The sequence below is a fragment of the Bufo gargarizans genome, unplaced genomic scaffold (assembly GCF_014858855.1).
Source record: "Bufo gargarizans isolate SCDJY-AF-19 unplaced genomic scaffold, ASM1485885v1 original_scaffold_1395_pilon, whole genome shotgun sequence".
Lineage (NCBI taxonomy): Eukaryota > Metazoa > Chordata > Amphibia > Anura > Bufonidae > Bufo > Bufo gargarizans.
In genome coordinates, this window is record NW_025334337.1 from 122,501 (window position 1) to 144,244 (window position 21,744).

Sequence of the window (21,744 nt, forward strand, 5' to 3'; positions counted from 1 at the left end):
CTCCAAGATCTAATGCCCTTTATCTGGCGTACCCTTGAAGCTGTCCTTATCTAGTACCTCCTCTGTTATCTTGAGTACCTCTCGCTTTATCTGATCGGCCTCTGTGGTAATCTGTGTCTTGGCTTGTGGCTCGCTTATGCTGCTTCAGCTGAACGGACGGTGACTCAGGAGGGGAACCTTTTCCTTGGATCCGGAACCCGGTTACAGGGCCTTTACTACCCTCTCCTAGCCGGCAGGCTTCAGGCCTGCTCTGCTCTCACAGGCCCATAGCCTGGCCTTCTCTCAGACACAGGATCATTTCTGACCTCTGCTCCCACTGTCTGTCTCTCTGCTACTACTTCCTGACTGGGCCTTATATAACCTAGGGTTCCCTAGCTCCCTCTAGTGACTCAGAGCTGGAACTACACCCTAGCCGGCCTGCAAATGCACGTTTCACAGTAACAGGAAAATACATAGCATGACATTATAAGATATTCTATACCAACCTCCCCAAAATACAGGGGGAACGACAATACCCAAGTGACCCTTCAGTAGTGACGGGGTATTACTCTCCCGTACACTACATACCCCGCTGCTTTAAGCTGAGTACGACCTCGTACTCCATCAGGGCCCGCCCAACTGGAATCATGACCTGAAATAGAGAAAGACACATGCATGCATACATATATGTCATTACACTCTTATCAGACCCAATTGGAAATGGTGAAGTCTGGTGACAAGGGGCGTCGTTCTCTTTTTCACAGGATAGTGAGTGGAACGGGGGCGCTGACCTGGCACAGCGGATGTTGAAAGAACCAGGATAGTCCATGACAATAAATAAGTCCATAATAAATTAACCTCTCAGAGGCTTGCACATAGGAAGTCCATCTCTGGGCACATATACTTGAATAAAAAAACCGGTTATTAAATACTGTCAGCAGCACATATATAAAATGACAATACAGGACTCTGACAATACCAGGGCCTTGTTATCCTGGCAAGTCCTGCTTACCCTTTAAAATAGTGCTGACATAAAAATGTCTTTTCAACCTGAAATGGGGGTAAAAAGGGAAAAACATGTGCAAAAATAAGGCACAACTGGGATTGTAGCAGCAAACCGGATGTCCCAAACAAAACAAAGGCAGCTGGAAGCATTGATACACAGTGGCACATTATTTAACTAGGATGCCACCGGCCGTGGGTAACTGGCAGCGAGCTTCACCAGCTCTGCCAAATGGAGGGACAAACGGCCATTAAGGAGATGAACAAGAGGGCAAAAGTACTCACAGACGAGTATCATGTTCCTCCTCAGATGACGAGTCGACATAGGGAACCTGCAGCAGTTGTTCCTGGCAAGGACGGCCACATTTGAAACCCGTCTCCCCTGACAATTTTTAGAGGGGGAGGTTTATCTTTCACGGCCTCCATTTCGGCCTCCGTTCTCGGGAATGGAAACCACTGCACTCCTCCAGCGCAGCCAAGGTCCGCCACCCAGTACACCCGCTTGCGCAGGGCCTCTAGTTCCGCTTTAGTGCAGGCGGTTGGATCTACCGGAGGTCCAGGGGGTCCGGCCGCTGGGGTAACAAGGGCACCTGCGGTTTGGCGCCGGGCCTCAGCCCACTCCTCTGCTCTCCGGCAGCTGTCCTGTCGCTCCTTCTCCTCCTCTCGTCTCACTGCATCCGGAGGGGGATACCGCTCCTCCAGCCCCTGCAGCACGATGGGCTCCCAGAAAACGTCGGGGCTGAGGTAGGTCTGGTTTTGCAGATGGGTGGTCCGGGCCTTTTCCACATGCGCTCTCTCTGTCTCAACTGGCTCTGACCTCTCTTTCCCAGAGTCCCAGTTCTCAGCCGGCACCTTCGGGCGAGTCACTGCGGTGGCGTAGGGGCCCCTTAGACTTTCGGCAGGGGTGTATTCTATGATCTCCCCCATAGTTAGATTGTGGAGATGCTCTGGGAGGTAGTGCCGTTTTACCGATCGCCGGTTGACATAGAAGTCCCGGCCAGTCCCCAACTCCTGGATAAACCCATAGCCTTTTTCCTAATCAAAGGACACCACGATCCCGCGGCGCCTTTCTAGCTGGGGCTTACCCGGAAAGGAGTCTCCCTGTATGGACTTAGCCATCTCCTCGAACCGCTTCTTCCGGCTGGTGTTCTTTTTCGCCACCGCGGCTCTCAACTCCTCCATAATAGCCGGCCATTCTGCATGCCGGCGACGGATCGGTGGGGACTCAGGTCGGGTGATGCTTAGGTCCATGGCCTGGGCCCAGGGGGTGGCCGTCCAGGCTAGAGGATCCCACGGCCCCAACTCCGGAAAGTCCGGTGGAGTGGTGCCCCACTCGCACGTGGTCTCATCCTCGCTCTCTGCAGCGCACGCCATCTCTTCTCTTCCTGGTTGCTGCATCGACTCTGACTACTCCCATGCACTGGGCCAGTCTATCTCCATCTGAGCCCCGCCTCCCAGGCGTAACTCTTCAAAGTAGTCAGCCGCGTCGTCACTCCTCAAGGTGGGTGGCGCTCCAGGGCAATCGTCTCCTCCTTCTTCTTGGAAGGTTTCGGCGCCAAATATTCGCGCCTCTGCACATCCTGATGGCGCAGTAAAAAGCCTCATGGCGTCGGCGGCCATTTTAGATGTCCTGATGCTGCAATTCACTGCCAGCAAGCAGGATGACTGAAAAAGTCCAGTAAAACACAGTCCACAAATACGATTTTTCTCTCTGGGGGTAGCGCAACACAGTACAGCGTCTCTGATTCCTCCCAGGCACAATTGTAATCCACAAGTTAGGAATAAAGGTTGCAGTCTTTGTAATACGGTGGTGGAATAATTAAAGCACACAGTTCACACTTCCCTGCACTGTCAGAAGCATGCGTATCCTGTTCGTGACGCCAAAAAGAGCGATGCAGTGTCCCAGGGGGTCAGTAGTGTATGCTGGGCTTTGTAGTGCAGATTGACCACTAACCTGGGATCCACTGTCGTCTTCAATTGGGGCAAATACGGGAACAGGCAGATGTTAAAAGTTCGTGACGCCAGTGTCAATTAAACGGTGACACGCCGTGTAAAGTATGGTGGAAGAATGAAGCAAGCACAGGATAGCCAACAAAAACTGGAACTTTTACTGAATATCAGTCAGGATAATACACGGACACTGGTAGTGCACAGTTCCATAAAAGACGGTTGGTTTTAGAAGAATACAGATGGTTCTTGACATTACAGGAAGGCCGGTCTTAGCGATGAATTATACAGAGTGTTGATTACAGGAGATGCAGTACAGGCGGCTTGCACACTATTCCTGACTGGTCCTGCTACATGTGACTTTCCTCCAAGGTCTAATGCCCTTTATCTGGCGTACCCTTGAAGCTGTCCTTATCTAGTACCTCCTCTGTTATCTTGAGTACCTCTCGCTTTATCTGATCGGCCTCTGTGGTAATCTGTGTCTTGGCTTGTGGCTCGCTTATGCTGCTTCAGCTGAACGGATGGTGACTCAGGAGGGGAACCTTTTCCTTGGATCCGGAACCCGGTTACAGGGCCTTTACTACCCTCTCCTAGCCGGCAGGCTTCAGGCCTGCTATGCTCTCACAGGCCCATAGCCTGGCTTCTCTCAGACACAGGATCATTTCTGACCTCTGCTCCCACTGTCTGTCTCCTCTGCTACTACTTCCTGACTGGGCCTTATATAACCTAGGGTTCCCTAAGCTCCCTCTAGTGACTCAGAGCTGGAACTACACCCTAGCCGGCCTGCAAATGCACGTTTCACAGTAACAGGAAAATACATAGCATGACATTATAAGATATTCTATACCAACCTCCCCATAAATACAGGGGGAACGACAATACCCAAGTGACCCTTCAGTAGTGACGGGGTATTACTCTCCCGTACACTACATACCCCGCTGCTTTAAGCTGAGTACGACCTCGTACTCCATCAGGGCCCGCCCAACTGGAATCATGACCTGAAATAGAGAAAGACACATGCATGCATACATATATGTCAATTACACTCTTATCAGACCCAATTGGAAATGGTGAAGTCTGGTGACAAGGGGCGTCGTTCTCTTTTTCACAGGATAGTGAGTGGAACGGGGGCGCTGACCTGGCACAGCGGATGTTGAAAGAACCAGGATAGTCCATGACAATAAATAAGTCCATAATAAATTAACCTCTCAGAGGCTTGCACATAGGAAGTCCATCTCTGGGCACATATACTTGAATAAAAAAACCGGTTATTAAATACTGTCAGCAGCACATATATAAAATGACAATACAGGACTCTGACAATACCAGGGCCTTGTTATCCTGGCAAGTCCTGCTTACCCTTTAAAATAGTGCTGACATAAAAATGTCTTTTCAACCTGAAATGGGGGTAAAAGGGGTAAAATTGTGCAAAAACTTCAAGGCACAACCGGGAATTCAGCAGCAAACCGGATGTCCCAAACAAAACAAAGGCAGCTGGAAGCATTGATACACAGTGGCACATGATTTAACTAGGATGCCACCGGCAGTGGGTAACTGGCAGCGAGCTTGACCAGCTCTGCCAACTGGAGGGACAAACGGCCATTAAGGAGATGAACAAGAGGGCAAAAGTACTCACAGACGAGTATCATGTTCCTCCTCAGATGACGAGTCGACATAGGGAACCTGCAGCAGTTGTTCCGGCAAGGACGGCCACATTTGAAACCCGTCTCCCCTGACAATTTTTAGAGGGGGAGGTTTATCTTTCACGGCCTCCATTTCGGCCTCCGTTCTCGGGAATGGAAACCACTGCACTCCTCCAGCGCAGCCAAGGTCCGCCACCCAGTACACCCGCTTGCGCAGGGCCTCTAGTTCCGCTTTAGTGCAGGTGGTCGGATCTACCAGAGGTCCAGGGGGTCCGGCCGCTGGGGTAACAATGGCAGCTGCGGTTTGGCGCCGGGCCTCAGCCCATTCCTCTGCTCTCCGGCAGCTGTCCTGTCGCTCCTTCTCCTCCTCTCGTCTCACTGCATCCGGAGGGGGATACCGCTCCTCCAGCCCCTGCAGCACGATGGGCTCCCAGAAAACGTCTGGGCTGAGGTAGGTCTGGTTCTGTAGATGGGTGGTCCGGGCCTTTTCCACATGCGCTCTCCCTGTCGCAACTGGCTCTGACCTCTCTTTCCCAGAGTCCCAGTTCTCAGCCGGCACCTTCGGGCGAGTCACTGCGGTGGCGTAGGGGCCCCTTAGACTTTCGGCAGGGGTGTATTCTATGATCTCCCCCATAGTTAGATTGTGGAGATGCTCTGGGAGGTAGTGCCGTTTTACCGATCGCCGGTTGACATAGAAGTCCCGGCCAGTCCCCAACTCCTGGATAAACCCGTAGCCTTTTTCCTTATCAAAGGACACCACGATCCCGCGGCGCCTTTCTAGCTGGGGCTTACCCGGAAAGGAGTCTCCCTGTATGGACTTTGCCATCTCCTCGAACCGCTTCTTCCGGCTGGTGTTCTTTTTCGCCACTGCGGCTCTCAACTCCTCCATAATAGCCGGCCATTCTGCATGCCGGCGACGGATCGGTGGGGACTCAGGTCGGGTGATGCTTAGGTCCATGGCCTGGGCCCAGGGGGTGGCCGTCCAGGCTAGAGGATCCCACGGCCCCAACTCCGGAAAGTCCGGTGGAGTGGCGCCCCACTCGCACGTGGTCTCATCCTCTCTCTCTGCAGCGCACGCCATCTCTTCTCTTCCTGGTTGCTGCATCGACTCTGACTACTCCCATGCACTGGGCCAGTCTATCTCCATCTGAGCCCCGCCTCCCAGGCGTAACTCTTCAAAGTAGTCAGCCGCGTCGTCACTCCTCAAGGTGGGTGGCGCTCCAGGGCAATCGTCTCCTCCTTCTTCTTGGAAGGTTTCGGCGCCAAATATTCGCGCCTCTGCACATCCTGATGGCGCAGTAAAAAGCCTCATGGCGTCGGCGGCCATTTTAGATGTCCTGATGCTGCAATTCACTGACAGCAAGCAGGATGACTGAAAAGTCCAGTAAAACACAGTCCACAAATACGATTTTTCTCTCTGGGGGTAGCGCAACACAGTACAGCGTCTCTGATTCCTCCCAGGCACAATTGTAATCCACAAGTTAGGAATAAAGGTTACAGTCTTTGTAATACGGTGGTGGAATAATTAAAGCACACAGTTCACACTTCTCTGCACTGTCAGAAGTATGCGTATCCTGTTCGTGACGCCAAAAAGAGCGATGCAGTGTCCCAGGGGGTCAGTAGTGTATGCTGGGCTTTGTAGTGCAGATTGACCACTAACCTGGGATCCACTGTCGTCTTCAATTGGGGCAAATACGGGAACAGGCAGATGTTAAAAGTTCGTGACGCCAGTGTCAATTAAACGGTGACACGCCGTGTAAAGTATGGTGGAAGAATGAAGCAAGCACAGGATAGCCAACAAAAACTGGAACTTTTACTGAATATCAGTCAGGATAATACACGGACACTGGTAGTGCACAGTTCCATAAAAGACGGTTGGTTTTAGAAGAATACAGATGGTTCTTGACATTACAGGAAGGCCGGTCTTAGCGATGAATTATACAGAGTGTTGATTACAGGAGATGCAGTACAGGCGGCTTGCACACTATTCCTGACTGGTCCTGCTACATGTGACTTTCCTCCAAGGTCTAATGCCCTTTATCTGGCGTACCCTTGAAGCTGTCCTTATCTAGTACCTCCTCTGTTATCTTGAGTACCTCTCGCTTTATCTGATCGGCCTCTGTGGTAATCTGTGTCTTGGCTTGTGGCTCGCTTATGCTGCCTCAGCTGAACGGATGGTGACTCAGGAGGGGAACCTTTTCCTTGGATCCGGAACCCGGTTACAGGGCCTTTACTACCCTCTCCTAATCGGCAGGCTTCAGGCCTGCTCTGCTCTCACAGGCCCATAGCCTGGCTTCTCTCAGACACAGGATCATTTCTGACCTCTGCTCCCACTGTCTGTCTCTCTGCTACTACTTCCTGACTGGGCCTTATATAACCTAGGGTTCCCTAGCTCCCTCTAGTGACTCAGAGCTGGAACTACACCCTAGCCGGCCTGCAAATGCACGTTTCACAGTAACAGGAAAATACATAGCATGACATTATAAGATATTCTATACCAACCTCCCCAAAAATACAGGGGGAACGACAGTACCCAAGTGACCCTTCAGTAGTGACGGGGTATTACTCTCCCGTACACTACAAATGTCCTCCCTCCTTCGCCCCCGGCCCCTCACCTTTAACCTCCTCTTCAGAAGAGGAGGCAGAGGTCTCATCTAAGGTGAGGTACCGGTTGGAGAGCTCCAGAGGGGAGCCGGTTACACCTTCCCTGGCAACTTTGGTTGGGTCTCCTTTTTTTAGTTCGGCGTTTCCGTCTGATTTTGGACTCTGTCCCACTATCCTCTGCAGCGCTTTCATAGTCTCCTCGGCGCGCTCCAGTCTCCTGACTTCCTCAATTAGCTCCCTGTCCCCTAGGGTCTCTGAAACAGGAGGAGCAGCCGCTTGGGAAGGGGCAGGCATCACCCCAGGACGGGGTTCCTCACGCTCCCTCTCCGCCTGGCGCCTCTCCCTCCGCCTCTGCCAGGACGGGCCGTTTCTGCTCTTCACCGACCCCTCAACCCTACTGTCTTTGCCAGCACCCGCCTCAGCCGAAGGGACCTCCCGGCCCGCTCCTGTGTGAGCTCGGGCCGCATTGACCTCAGAGAGAGGACAGCGACTAAAAGGGTGCCCTAGCACACCACACAGGTTGCATCTAATCTCCTCACAATCTGCGGCTAGGTGACCTGTCCCCCCACACAGCGTGCACTTCTGCACTTGGCAGCTGGCGTTGAAGTGTGTGGGGCTGCCGCACTTGTGACAGAGCTTAGGCTGCCCCCTGTAGAAGACCTGGATCCTGTCACGGCCGATAAAGGCAGATGATAGAATGTGGGAAACTGAACTGCCCTGACGCTTAAGTTTGACGCTAAACGTCCAGGCACCCGACAAAATACCAAATTCGTCCAGGTTCTTAGATGGAACCCCCTGGACCTCCCCGTAGCTACCCAACCAGGTCATGATGTCCATGCAAGAGAGTGACTTGTTACGGGTCAAAACGGTCACTCTCTTGACCTCACTCTGGCGGGTTATCGCTTTTGCAGCGAAACCACGCCAGTCCAGCATGTTCTTCACCAGCTCACATCCGGACCAGAAGAGCTCTAGCCCCTCCGGCCGGACAAAGCTGATGTCAAATTCCTTGGAGCCAAACGGATGGATCAAGGCAAAGATGTCGGTTGCCTTGAAACCCATCCCAAGCAGGAGCTCCACTACCCTCTTTCTAGTAGGGCAAGCTTCATCGCTACTCCACTTGAGACAGACCACATTCCGTCTGGCTCCAGGGCCGGTTGTGGGTGAAGACCAGGTGGTCTCGCCCCGTTCTGTTCTCGGAAGGCCCCAACGCCATGTATGTTGAACCAGAATGACAGATCAACCTTCTTCCCCTCTACGGTAATGGAGCTCTCCCCCTTTTTGAGGACCTCCAGCAGTTGCCGCTGCAAGTCACCGTCACCAGACCCTGAGAGCGAGGAAACCAACTAAGCCAGCCCCTCCCCCCCTACGTCCGCAGCCGACCCCCCCACTATACCAGTACCAGATGCCGCACCAGATCCCTCCAGAGGGCGGACAGCCGGTGCGGCTGGTGTTACCAAACTTCCATTGTTACCATTATTACCATTAGCTGTAATTCTATCTAAAATTATCTTTATTAACTTTATTAACCTTATTTACATTGCCACTGCTCAGGCCACTCCCCTCCCCTGCTGCCCTAAGGATCTGGGCATGGGTTATCACATCCCTCCCCTCCCCAGCACTTAATTCAGCGCTGAAGGAGGAGGCAGAGACAGTGGGGGCATGCCCAGTGGCAATGTACAAGGCCGCATGTTCTGGCGCAATGATACCTTCTTTTATCTTCTTTACAGAGGACCGAAGCTCTGCAGACAGATCTTTTCCGGCAGCTCCGGCCCCTGGTTCTTCAGTGCGCAGGCACTTGCTCACTGCGCCTGCGCACTCACTCACGGCTCCGGGAGCGCGTCCGGAAGCACGGCCGGGCACCTCCCCAGCCACGCCCACATGCGTGCCGATAGGAGGACGCTCGGACACACCCCCAGCCGCGCCTCCAGCCTCACCGCCGCTTCCCCTGATCCCCGCCGCACATTTGCAGCTGCAGGCGGAGACTCAGGGCTATCACCGCCTTGTGTGGGAGGGACAGTGACCCCATCGCACCGCCCCAGAACCACCCTACATACCGAAATGGCAGGCAGAGCAGTAGGCAGAGTGACGGGCAGGGCCACCTCTTTCACGGGAGCTAACTCCAGCGCCGGACCACCCCCCCTCCCACTGGGGAGTGGCCATCAGCACCGGAGGCTCCCGATTGAACTAAATCTTTGACGCTTTTTTTGTCCCCTATGTCGGCGTTAGGCGCCATCTTGGAATGAACGCTACTTGCTACAGGCAGAGAATTGGGGACACCAGCCTGCGGAGTACCTGGTACAGACTTTTCAGCCTGCACCAAGCGCTCCGCAGGGACATAGATGAAATGTGACTCCACCGCCTGCTCCTTTTTCTTCTTGTTTCTTCTCCTCTTTCCCTTGCCTGTTTCTTCCAACAGCTCATCGCCGAATACGAAATCCTGCAACTGGACAGGGGACTCCAGATGACTGATCTCCTCCATCAGCCCACCTCCTCCATTGCCCTCTTCCTCGCTGAAGACCTCTGCGGCCAATGATGCATCTCCCTCGGACGAGGGCAACCCTGCTTGTTGCGCCGGGATGCTGCAATAATCTCCCGGCACGGATCACTGTGAGTCCTCAGGAGGAGCTGGCGCAGGCTCCGGCTGGACCGACCGGGGGTTGACAGACGCGGACACCATACCGGCTCTCTCCTTCTCTCCGCCATCTCCAGGAATCTCTCCTCATTTAGGAGTTTTTCCCTAAAAGGTCCGCTCCCATTCAAAAGTCTTTCCTTTTTTTCCTGTGCCTCCTTTACCTCTCTCTTGAGCATCTTGATTTTTTCAGCAATAGGAGGTCTTTTTTTGCTGTACGTAACATTAGCCTTTGCCCTAAGCTGTTTAAGCTCCTGGCTTAGGCTCTTGAGGTGTCGTCCTAGCTCCTTAAACTCATGGAGGTGGTACGCCATGTGGGGAGCTGTAGGTATGGGTAGTTTCTTTCTTCCTCCGGGACTCCCAATCTACCTGGGACGACACCTCCTGATCCTCTGCGGGAAGGCTTCTTCCTCCATGCGGCCTCAGGTCTTCAGGGGGAACTTGGCTGCCACTACCGCATCCTAGTGTTGTTACCCCCTCGCCGCCATCCCTCAGGGTCGGTCGCTGCGACCCCTTACTCCCCATCGACCCAGGCCGGGGAGCAGGGGCGTCTTCCTGGACAACATGGTCCCAGGCCCCTACCAACTCCTTAGGGAGAGGCAGGGCCTGGGCTGGGGGAGAAAGATGGTACTCTCCCCAAAAGCCTGGTTCTATCCACAGGGATAAAAGCTGAAAAAATCTCCCTGGCAACACGGATCTTCAGACAGCTTCTCTCCACACTTCCTATCACCGCGGCTGCTGGCACCAGACTTGCCCTCCAATAGATCCTCGTTAAAGGATTTAAAGTGTACTCATTCCAATTACAGGGCCTCGAAAGAGTCCTGTAGTGTTATTTTTTGTCACTACCTCCCCGAGTCTGGAGTGGGTAATTTGCGCGCCTGCTGCCTTCCTTGGATGTGGTAGCCGATTCTCAGGCTCCCTCTCCGGAATAGAACCCTGATTCCCCGTTACCCTTGGTCACCATGGTAGGCGCAAAAGTACCATCGAAAGTTGATAGGGCAGACATCCGAATGGATCGTCGCCGTTATGGGGACATGCGATCGGCCCGCGGTTATCTAGAGTCACCAAGGCGGCCGGGGAGAGCGGGGGCGGCGGGCGGGAATCGGGGAGGCCGAAACCACCCCCGGGCCCCCGGATTGGTTTTGGTCTGATAAATGCACGCATCCCTGGGGGTCAGCGCTCGTCGGCATGTATTAGCTCTAGAATTACCACAGTTATCCAAGTAACGGTTGGAGCGATCAAAGGAACCATAACTGATTTAATGAGCCATTCGCAGTTTCACTGTACCGGCCGTGCGTACTTACACGTGCATGGCTTAATCTTTGAGACAAGCATATGCTACTGGCAGGATCAACCCACAATATTTTCTAAACTTCAATGCTGGATCCATCGCTTCATTTCTGCTATTTCACGGTCTTACCAAGGTTTCCGTGCATGCAGGAAGTTGATACAGCAGGTGAGCTGGACATTGTTTACAACAAAATTCTCTGGTACAGTGTCTGGAAGGACCCAATTTACTCTCTGAGCTCGGGCCAAAACCACACTGCTATTTATCTGAAAATGAGTCATTTCCACCCAATTAGCAGCCTGCCTGTCATGGCTGCTGATGGTTGCCCATTACTTGGCTACACCTAGTCATTACTTTTTTCCCATAAATTATCTTTTCTGCCCAAAACAGTAATTAAACACATTAGTGATGTTAGGCTGCTATTATATTGCACATAACTGTACATAGAATAAATAAATAATTAGAAATAAACATCTGCTATCTAATTAGCATCTAATGCATCCAGACCACAAGGGCAGAGGTGCAAAATGAAGATCACACGTTCTGGGAGATAAAGCTCTGCCTGGAGACGCCTGAAGAAGGCAGTCTGGACGGAGGTCAGAGGAGTCTAAAGAGAAGAGAGGAGTATGGAAGAGGAGTCTGGAGGAAGACAATGGAGTCTGGAGGAGGAAAACGGAGTCTAGAGGGGGACAGCAGATTAAAAAAAAAGACAGAGGAATCTGGAGGGGGACAGAGGAGTCTGGAGAAAAAGACTGGAGTCTGAAGGGGGGACAGGGTAGTCTGTAAGAGGACCGAGGAGTCTGGAGGAGAAGAGAGGAATCTGGAAGAGGAGTCTGGAGGAGAAGAGAGGAATCTGGAAGAGGAGTCTGGAGGAGAAGAGAGGAGGATATAGGAGTCTGAAGGAAGACAGAGGGTTCTTGTGGGGAAAGAGGAGTCTGGAGGAGGACAGGGGTTCTGGAGGAGGACAGGGATTCTGGAGGAGGGGAAAGGAGTCTGGATAAGTAGAGAGGCATCTGGAGGAGAAGGGAGGAGGAGAGAGGAGTCCGGAGTAAGAGAGAAGAGTCTGGAGGAAGAGAAAAGAGTCTAGGAGGAAGAGAAAAGAGTCTAGGAGGAAGAGAAAAGAGTCTAGGAGGTAGAGAAAAGAGTCTAGGAGGTAGAGAAAAGAGTCTAGGAGGTAGAGAAAAGAGTCTAGGAGGTAGAGGAAAGAGTCTGGAGGAAGAGGAAAGAGTCTGGAGGAAGAGGAAAGAGTCTGGAGGAAGAGAAAGGCGTCTGGAGGAAGAGAAAGGCGTCTGGAGGAAGAGAGAGGAAACTGGAGGAGGAGGAGAGAAGAGTCTGAAGAGTGACAGCAGATTTTGGAAAAGGAGAGAGGAGTCTAGAGGAGAAGAGAGGAGCCTGGAAAAGAAGAGAGGAGTCTGGATGAAGACATAGGAGTTTGGAGGAAGAGAGAGGAGTCTGGAGGAGGACAGAGGAGTCAGGAAAAGGAGAGAGAATTTGGAGGGAGACAGAGGAGTTTGAAGGAGGATATTGGAGAAGTACAGAGGAATCTAGAGGGGGCAGAGGAGTCTGGAGAAGAAGACAAGGGTCTGAAGGGGGACAGGTTAGTCTGGAGGAGGACAGAGGCGTCTGTAGAATGACATAGGAGTCTGGAGGAGGAGAGATGAGTCTGGAGGAGGAGAGAGGAGTCTGGAGGAGGAGAGAGGAGTCTGGAGGAGAAGAGGGTTCAGTAGAGGAAATCGAAGTCTAGAGGAGGACATAGGAGTCTGGAGGAGAACAGAGGGTTTTGGAGGGGGACATATGAGTCTGGAGGAGGAGAGAGGAGTATGGAGGAGGACAGCTGAAACTGGAGGAGAGAAGAGTCTGAAGGGGGACAGCAGATTTTGGAAAAGGAGAGAGGAGTCTGGTGGGGGACAGAGAATTCTGGAAGAGGACAGAGGAGTCTGGAGGAGGACAGAAGGTTCTGGAGGAGGACAGAGGAGTCTGGAGGAGGACAGCGGAGTCTGGAGGAGGACAGCGGAGTCTGGAGGAGGACAGCGGAGTCTGGAGGAGGACAGAGGAATCTGGAGGGGAAAAGGGAGTCTGGAGGAGGAGAGAGGAATCTGGAGGGAGACAGAAGAGTATGAAGGAGGATATTGGAGAAGGACAGTAAAATCTAGAGGGGGCAGAGGAGTCTGGAGAAGAAGACAGGAGTCTGAAGGGGACAGGGTAGTCTGGAAGAGGAGGAAGGAGTCTTGAGGAGAAGAGGGTTCAATAGAGGGCATAGGAGTCTGGAGGAGGACAGAGGAAACTAGAGGAGGAGAGAAGAGTCTGGAGGGGGTCAGCAGATTTTGGAAAAGGAGAGAGGAATCTGGAGGTTCTGAAGGACAGAAGGTTCTGAAGGAGAAAAGAAGGTTCTGGAGGAGAGAGGAGTCTGGAAGAGAAGAGAGTAGTCTGGAAGAGGAGAGAGTAGTCTGGAAGAGGAGAGAGGAGTCTGGAAGAGGAGAGAGGAGTCTGGAAGAGAAGAGAGGGTTCTGGAGGGGAAAGAGGAGTCTGGAGGAGGAGAGAGGAGTCTGGAGGAGGATATTGGAGAAGGACAGAGGATTCTAGAGGGGGTCAGAGGAGTCTGGAGAAGAAGACAGGAGTCTGAAGGGGGACACGGTAGTCTGGAGGAGGAGAGAGGAGTCTGTAGAATGACATCGGAGTCTGGAGGAGGAGAAAGAAGTTTGGTGGAGGAGAGAGGAGTCTGGAGGAGGAGAAAGGAGTCGGGCGGAGAAGAGGGTTTAGTAGAGGAAAGAGGAATCTAGAGGAGGACATAGGAGTCTGAAAGAGGAGAGAGAAGTCTGGAGGACAGATGGTTCTGGAGGAGGATATATGAGTCTGGAGGTAAAGAGTCTGGAGGTAGAGAAAAGAGTCTGGAGGAACAGAGAGGAGTCTGGAGGAGAAAAGGAGTCTGGACAAAGACAGAGGAGTCTGGAGGAGGAGAGAGGAGTCTGGAGGAGAAGAGGGTTCAGTAGAGGAAAGAGGAGTCTGGAGGAGGACAGAGGAAACTGGAGGAGGAGAGAAGAGTCTGGAGGGGGAGAGCAGATTTTGGTAAAGGAGAGAGGAGTCTGGAGGAGGAGAGAGGAGTCTGGAGGAGGAGAGAGGAGCCTGTAAAGAAGAGATGAGTCTGGATGAAGACATAGAAGTTTGGAGGAGGAGAGAGGAGTCTGGAGAAGGAGAGAGAATTTTGGAGGGAGATATAGGAGTCTGAAGGAGGATATTGGAGTACAGAGGAATCTAAAGGAGGGCAGAGGAGTCTGGAAATGAAGACAGGAGTCTGAAGGGGGACAGGGTAGTCTGGAGGAGGACAGAGGGGTCTGTAGAATGACATAGGAGTCTGGAGGAGGAGAAAGGAGTTTGAAGGAGGAGAGAGGAGTCTGGAGGAGGAGAAAGGAGTCGGGCGGAGAAGAGGGTTCAGTAGAGGAAAGAGGAGTCTAGAGGAGAACATAGGAGTCTGGAGGATGAGAGGGGAGTATGGAGGAGGACATAGGATTCTGGAGGAGGAGAGAGGAGTCTGGAGGAGGTGAAAGGAGTCTGGAAGAGAAGAGGATTCAGTAGAGGACATAGGAGTCTGGAGGAGGAGAGAGGAGTATGGAGGACAGAGGAAACTGGAGGAGGAGAGAAGAGTCTGGAGAGGGGACAGCAGATTTTGGAAAAGGAGAGAGGAGCCTGGAGGGGGACAGAGGGTTCTGGAAGAGGACAGAGGAGTCTGGAGGAGGACAGAAGGTTCTGGAGGAGGACAGAGGAGTCTGGAGGGGAAAAAGGAGTCTGGAGGAGGAGAGAGGAATCTGGAGGGAGACAGAGGAGTATGAAGGAGGATATTGGAGAAGGACAGTGGAATCTAGAGGGGGCAGAGGAGTCTGGAGAAGAAGACAGGAGTCTGAAGGGGACAGGGTAGTCTGGAGGAGGACAGAGGAGTCTAAAGGAGGAAAGAGGAGTCTGGAGGAGGGCAGAGAAGTCTGGAGGAGGACATAGGAGTATGGAGGAGGACAGAGGAAACTGGAAGAGGAGAGAAGTGTCTGGAGGAGGATAGCAGATTTTGGAAAAGGAGATAGGAATCTGGAGGAGGACAGAAGGTTCTGAAGGAGGACCGAAAGTTCTGGAGGAGAATAGAGGAGTCTGGAAGAGGAGAGAGGAGTCTGGAAGAGGAGAGGGGAGTCTGAAAGAGGAGAGGGGAGTCTGGAGGAGAAGAGAGGAGTCTGGAAGAGGAGAGAGGGTTCTGGAGGGGAAAGAGGAGTCTGGAGGAGGAGAGAGGAGTCTGTAGGAGGATATTGTAGAAAGACAAACGATTCTAGAGGGGGTCAGAGGAGTATGGAGAAGAAGACATGAGTCTGAAGGGGGACAGGGTAGTCTGGGGGAGGACAGAGGAGTCTAAAGGAGAAGAGAGGAGTCTGTAGGATGACATAGGAGTCTGGAGGAGGAGAGAGGAATCTGGAGGGAGACAGAGGAGTGTGAAGAAGGATATTGGAGAAGCAAAGAGGAATCGAGAGGGGGCAGAGGAGTCTGGAGAAGAAGACAGGAGTCTAAAGGAGGGCAGAGGAGTCTGGAGGAGGGCAGAGAAGTCTGGAGGAGGACATAGGAGTCTGGAGGAGGACAGAGGAAACTGGAAGAGGAGAGAAATGTCTGGAGGAGGACAGCAGAATTTGGAAAAGGAAAGAGGAATCTGGAGGAGGACAGACGGTTCTGAAGGAGGACCGAAGGTTCTGGAGAAGAATAGAGGAGTCTGGAGGAGAAGAGATGAGTCTGGAAGAGGAGAGAGGGTTCTAGAGGGGAAAGAGGAGTATGGAGGAGGAGAGAGGAGTATGTAGGAGGATATTGTAGAAGAACAGAGGATTCTAGAGGGGGTCAGAGGAGTATGGAGAAGAAGACATGAGTCTGAAGGGGGACAGAGGAGTCTAAAGGTGAAGAGAGGAGTCTGTAGGATGACATAGGAGTCTGGAGGAGGAGAGAGGAATCTGGAGGGAGACAGAGGAGTGTGAAGAAGGATATTGGAGGGAGATATAGGAGTCTGAAGGAGGATATTGGAGTACAGAGGAATCTAAAGGAGGGCAGAGGAGTCTGGAAATGAAGACAGGAGTCTGAAGGGGGACAGGGTAGTCTGGAGGAGGACAGAGGGGTCTGTAGAATGACATAGGAGTCTGGAGGAGGAGAAAGGAGTTTGAAGGAGGAGAGAGGAGTCTGGAGGAGGAGAAAGGATTCGGGCGGAGAAGAGGGTTCAGTAGAGGAAAGAGGAGTCTAGAGGAGAACATAGGAGTCTGGAGGATGAGAGGGGAGTATGGAGGAGGACATAGGATTCTGGAGGAGGAGAGAGGAGTCTGGAGGAGGTGAAAGGAGTCTGGAAGAGAAGAGGATTCAGTAGAGGACATAGGAGTCTGGAGGAGGAGAGAAGAGTCTGGAGGGGGGACAGCAGATTTTGGAAAAGGAGAGAGGAGCCTGGAGGGGGACAGAGGGTTCTGGAAGAGGACAGAGGAGTCTGGAGGAGGACAGAAGGTTCTGGAGGAGGACAGAGGAGTCTGGAGGGGAAAAAGGAGTCTGGAGGAGGAGAGAGGAATCTGGAGGGAGACAGAGGAGTATGAAGGAGGATATTGGAGAAGGACAGTGGAATCTAGAGGAGTCTGGAGAAGAAGACAGGAGTCTGAAGGGGACAGGGTAGTCTGGAGGAGGACAGAGGAGTCTAAAGGAGGACAGAGGAGTCTGGAGGAGGGCAGAGAAGTCTGGAGGAGGGCATAGGAGTATGGAGGAGGACAGAGGAAACTGGAAGAGGAGAGAAGTGTCTGGAGGAGGATAGCAGATTTTGGAAAAGGAGATAGGAATTTGGAGGAGGACAGAAGATTCTAAAGGAGGACCGAAAGTTCTGGAGGAGAATAGAGGAATCTGGAAGAGGAGAGAGGAGTCTGGAAGAGGAGAGAGGAGTCTGGAAGAGGAGAGAGGAGTCTGGAAGAGGAGAGAGGCGTTTGGAAGAGGAGAGAGGAGTCTGGAAGAGGAGAGGGGAGTCTGAAAGAGGAGAGGGGAGTCTGGAGGAGAAGAGAGGAGTCTGGAAGAGGAGAGAGGGTTCTGGAGGGGAAAGAGGAGTCTGGAGGAGGAGAGAGGAGTCTGTAGGAGGATATTGTAGAAAGACAAACGATTCTAGAGAAGGTCAGAGGAGTATGGAGAAGAAGACATGAGTCTGAAGGGGGACAGGGTAGTCTGGAGGAGGACAGAGGAGTCTAAAGGAGGGCAGAGGAGTCTGGAGGAGGGCAGAGAAGTCTGGAGGAGGACATAGGAGTCTGGAGGAGGACATATGAGTCTGGAGGAGGACAGAGGAAACTGGAAGAGGAGAGAAATGTCTGGAGGAGGACAGCAGAATTTGGAAAAGGAAAGAGGAATCTGGAGGAGGACAGACGGTTCTGAAGGAGGACCGAAGGTTCTGGAGAAGAATAGAGGAGTCTGGAGGAGAAGAGATGAGTCTGGAAGAGGAGAGAGGGTTCTAGAGGGGAAAGAGGAGTATGGAGGAGGAGAGAGGAGTCTGTAGGAGGATATTGTAGAAGGACAGAGGATTCTAGAGGGGGTCAGAGGAGTCTGGAGAAGAAGACATGAGTCTGAAGGGGGACAGGGTAGTCTGGAGGAGGACAGAGGCGTCTAAAGGAGAAGAGAGGAGTCTGTAGGATGACATAGGAGTCTGGAGGAGGAGAGAGGAATCTGGAGGGAGACAGAGGAGTCTGAAGGAGGATATTGGAGAAGGAAAGAGGAATCTAGAGGGGGCTGAGGAGTCTGGAGAAGACGACAGGAGTCTGAAAGGGGATAGGGTAGTCTGGAGGAGGACAGAGGAGTCTAGAAGAGAAGAAAGGAGTCTGTGGGATGACATAGGAGTCTGTAGGATGGTATAGGAGTCTGGAGAATGGCATAGGAGTCTGGAGAATGGCATAGGAGTCTGGAGAATGGCATAGGAGTCTGGAGGATGGCATAGGAGTCTGGAGGATGGCATAGGAATCTGGAGGATGGCATAGGAGTCTGGAGAAGTAGAGATGAGTCTGAAGGAGGACATAGGAGTCTGGAGGAGGAGAGAGGAGTATGGAGGAGGAGAGAGGAAATTGGAGGAGGAGAGAAGAGTCTGGAGGGGGACAGCAGATTTTTGAAAAGGAGAGAGGAGTCTGGAGAAGAAGAGAGGAGCCTGAAAAAGAAGAGAGGAATCTGGAGGAAGACATAGGAGTTTGGAGGAGGAGGAGTCTAGAGGAGGACAGAGGGTCCTGAAAGGGGACAGAGCGTCCTGGGGGGGACAGAGGAGTCTGAAGGAGAACAGAAGGTTCTGAAGGGGGACACACGGTTCTGGAGGAGAATAGAGGGGTCTGGAAGAGGAGAGGGGAGTCTGGAGGAGAAGAGAGAAGTCTGGAAGATGAGAGAGGAGTCTGGAGGGAGACAGAGGAGTCTGAAGGAGGATATTGGAGAAGGACAGAGGAATCTAGAGGGGGCAGAGGAGTCTGGAGAAATGACAGGAATCTGAAGGGGGACAGAGGAGTCTGGAGGAGAAGAGAAGAGTCTGTAGGATGACATAGGAGTCTGGAGGAGGAGAAAGAAGTCTGGAAGAAAGAAGAGTCTGGAGGAGGAGAGAAGGTTCTGGAGGAGAATAGAGGAGTCTGGAAGAGGAGAGGGGAGTCTGGAGGAGGAGAGAGGAGTCTGGAGGGAGACAGAGGAGTCTGTAGGAGGATATTGGAGAAGGACAGTGGAATCTAGAGGGGGCAGAGGGGTCTGGAGAAGAAGACATGAGTCTGAAGGGGGACAGGGTAGTCTGGAGGAGGAGGAGGAGGAAGGAGTCTTGAGGAGAAGAGGGTTCAATAGAAGGCATAGGAGTCTGGAGAAGGACAGAGGAGTCTGGAGGAGGGCAGAGGAGTCTGGAGGAGGCCAGAGGAGTCTGGAAGAGGGCAGAGGAGTCTGGAAGAGGGCAGAGGAGTCTGGAAGAGGGCATAGGAGTCTAGAGGAGGACAGAGGAAACTGGAAGAGGAGAGAAGAGTCTGGAGGAGGACAGCAGATTTTGGAAAAGGAGAGAGGAATTTGGAGGAGGAAAGAAGGTTCTGAAGAAGGAAAAAAGGTTCTGGAGGAGAATAGGAGTCTGGAAGAGGAGAGAGGAGTCTGGAAGAGGAGAGAGGGTTCTGGAGGGGAAAGAGGAGTCTGGAGGAGGAGAGAGGAGTCTGGAGGAGGATATTGGAGAAGGACAGAGAATTCTAGAGGGGGTCAGAGGAGTCTGGAGAAGGAGACAAAAGTTTGAAGGGGGACAGGGTAGTCTGGAGGAGGACAGAGGAGTCTAAAGGAGAAGAGAGGAGTCTGTAGGATTACATAGAAGTCTGGAGGAGGAGAGAGGAATCTGGAGGGAGACAGAGGAGTCTGAAGGAGGATATCGGGGAAGGAAAGAGGAATCTAGAGGGGGCTGAGGAGTCTGGAGAAGAAGACAGGAGTCTGAAAGGGGATAGGGTAGTCTGGAGGAGGACAGAGGAGTCTAGAAGAGAAGAAAGGAGTCTGTGGGATGACATAGGAGTCTGTAGGATGGTATAGGAGTCTGGAGAATGGCATAGGAGTCTGGAGAATGGAATAGGAGTCTGGAGGATGGCATAGGAGTCTGGAGGATGGCATAGGAATCTGGAGGATGGCATAGGAGTCTGGAGGAGTAGAGATGAGTCTGAAGGAGGACATAGGAGTCTGGAGGAGGAGAGAGGAGTATGGAGGAGGAGAGAGGAAATTGGAGGAGGAGAGAAGAGTCTGGAGGGGGACAGCAGATTTTTGAAAAGGAGAGAGGAGTCTGGAGAAGGAGAGAGGAGCCTGGAAAAGAAGAGAGGAATCTGGAGGAAGACATAGGAGTTTGGAGGAGGAGGAGTCTGGAGGAGGACAGAGGGTCCTGAAAGGGGACAGAGCGTCCTGGAGGGGGACAGAGGAGTCTGAAGGAGAACAGAAGGTTCTGAAGGGGGACACACGGTTCTGGAGGAGAATAGAGGGGTCTGGAAGAGGAGAGGGGAGTCTGGAGGAGAAGAGAGGAGTCTGGAAGACGAGAGAGGAGTCTGGAGGGAGACAGAGGAGTCTGAAGGAGGATATTGAAGAAGGACAGAGGAATCTAGAGGGGGCAGAGGAGTCTGGAGAAATGACAGGAATCTGAAGGGGGACAGAGGAGTCTGGAGGAGAAGAGAGGAGTCTCTAGGATGACATAGGAGTCTGGAGGAGGAGAAAGAAGTCTGGAGGAGGAGAGAAGAGTCTGGAGGAGGAGAAAGGAGTCTGGAGGAGGAGAAAGGAGTCTGGAGGAGGACAGAGGGTTCTGGAGGGGAAAGAGGAGTCTGGAAGAGGACAGAAGGGGAGTCTGGAGGAGAAGAGAGGAGTCTAGAAGAGGAGAGGGGGTTCTGGAGGAGGAGAGAGAAATCTGGAGGGAGACAGAGGAGTCTGAAGGAGGATATTTGAAAAGGACAGAGGAATCTAGAGGGGGACAGAGGAGTCTGGAGGAGAAGAGAGGAGTCTGTAGGAGGAGAGAGGAGTTTAGATGAGGACAAAGGTGTCTGAAGGAGAAGTGACTTTTGGCTCCTCAGCACTTTGGAGGTCAGTTCTCTACATTTGGCCACTTTCCTCTCTGCGTCTGTCGCCTGGATTGTGACAGCGATTCCTCATTCACAAAGAGAGCACACCCCCTAACATGGGGAGGGACACAGCAAGACAATGGGGTGGAGTCGGTATCACACAGGTTTAGATACACATTCACCAGACAGTGTCACACAGGAGAGGATTAGATACACTAGCTCAGCAGACAGTATCACACAGGAGAGGATTAGATACACAACTCAGCAGACAGTATCACACCGGATAGGATTAGATACACAGCTCAGGCAGACAGTATCACACAGGAGAGGATTTAGATACACAGCTCCGCAGACAGTATCAAGGAAGGAGTTAGATACCACAGCTCAGCCGAAGTATCACACAGGAGAGATACACAGCTCAGCAGACAGTATCACACAGGATAGGATTAGATACACAGCTCAGCAGACAGTATCACACAGGATAGGATTAGATACACAGCTCAGCAGACAGTATCACACAGGATAGGATTAGATACACAGCTCAGCAGACAGTATCACACAGGAGAGGATTAGATACACAGCTCAGCAGACAGTATCACACAGGATAGGATTAGATACACAGCTCAGCAGACAGTATCACACAGGATAGGATTAGATACACAGCTCAGCAGACAGTATCACACAGGATAGGATTAGATACACAGCTCAGCAGACAGTATCACACAGGATAGGATTAGATACACAGCTCAGCAGACAGTATCACACAGGATAGGATTAGATACACAGCTCAGCAGACAGTATCACACAGGATAGGATTAGATACACAGCTCAGCAGGCAGTATCACACAGGATTGGATTAGATACACAGCTCAGCAGACAGTATCACACAGGATAGGATTAGATACACAGCTCAGCAGTATCACACAGGATAGGATTAGATACACAGCTCAGCAGACAGTACCACACAGGATAGGATTAGATACACAGCTCAGCAGACAGTATCACAGTATCACACAGGATAGGATTAGATACACAGCTCAGCAGACAGTATCACACAGGATAGGATTAGATACACAGCTCAGCAGACAGTATCACACAGGATAGGAT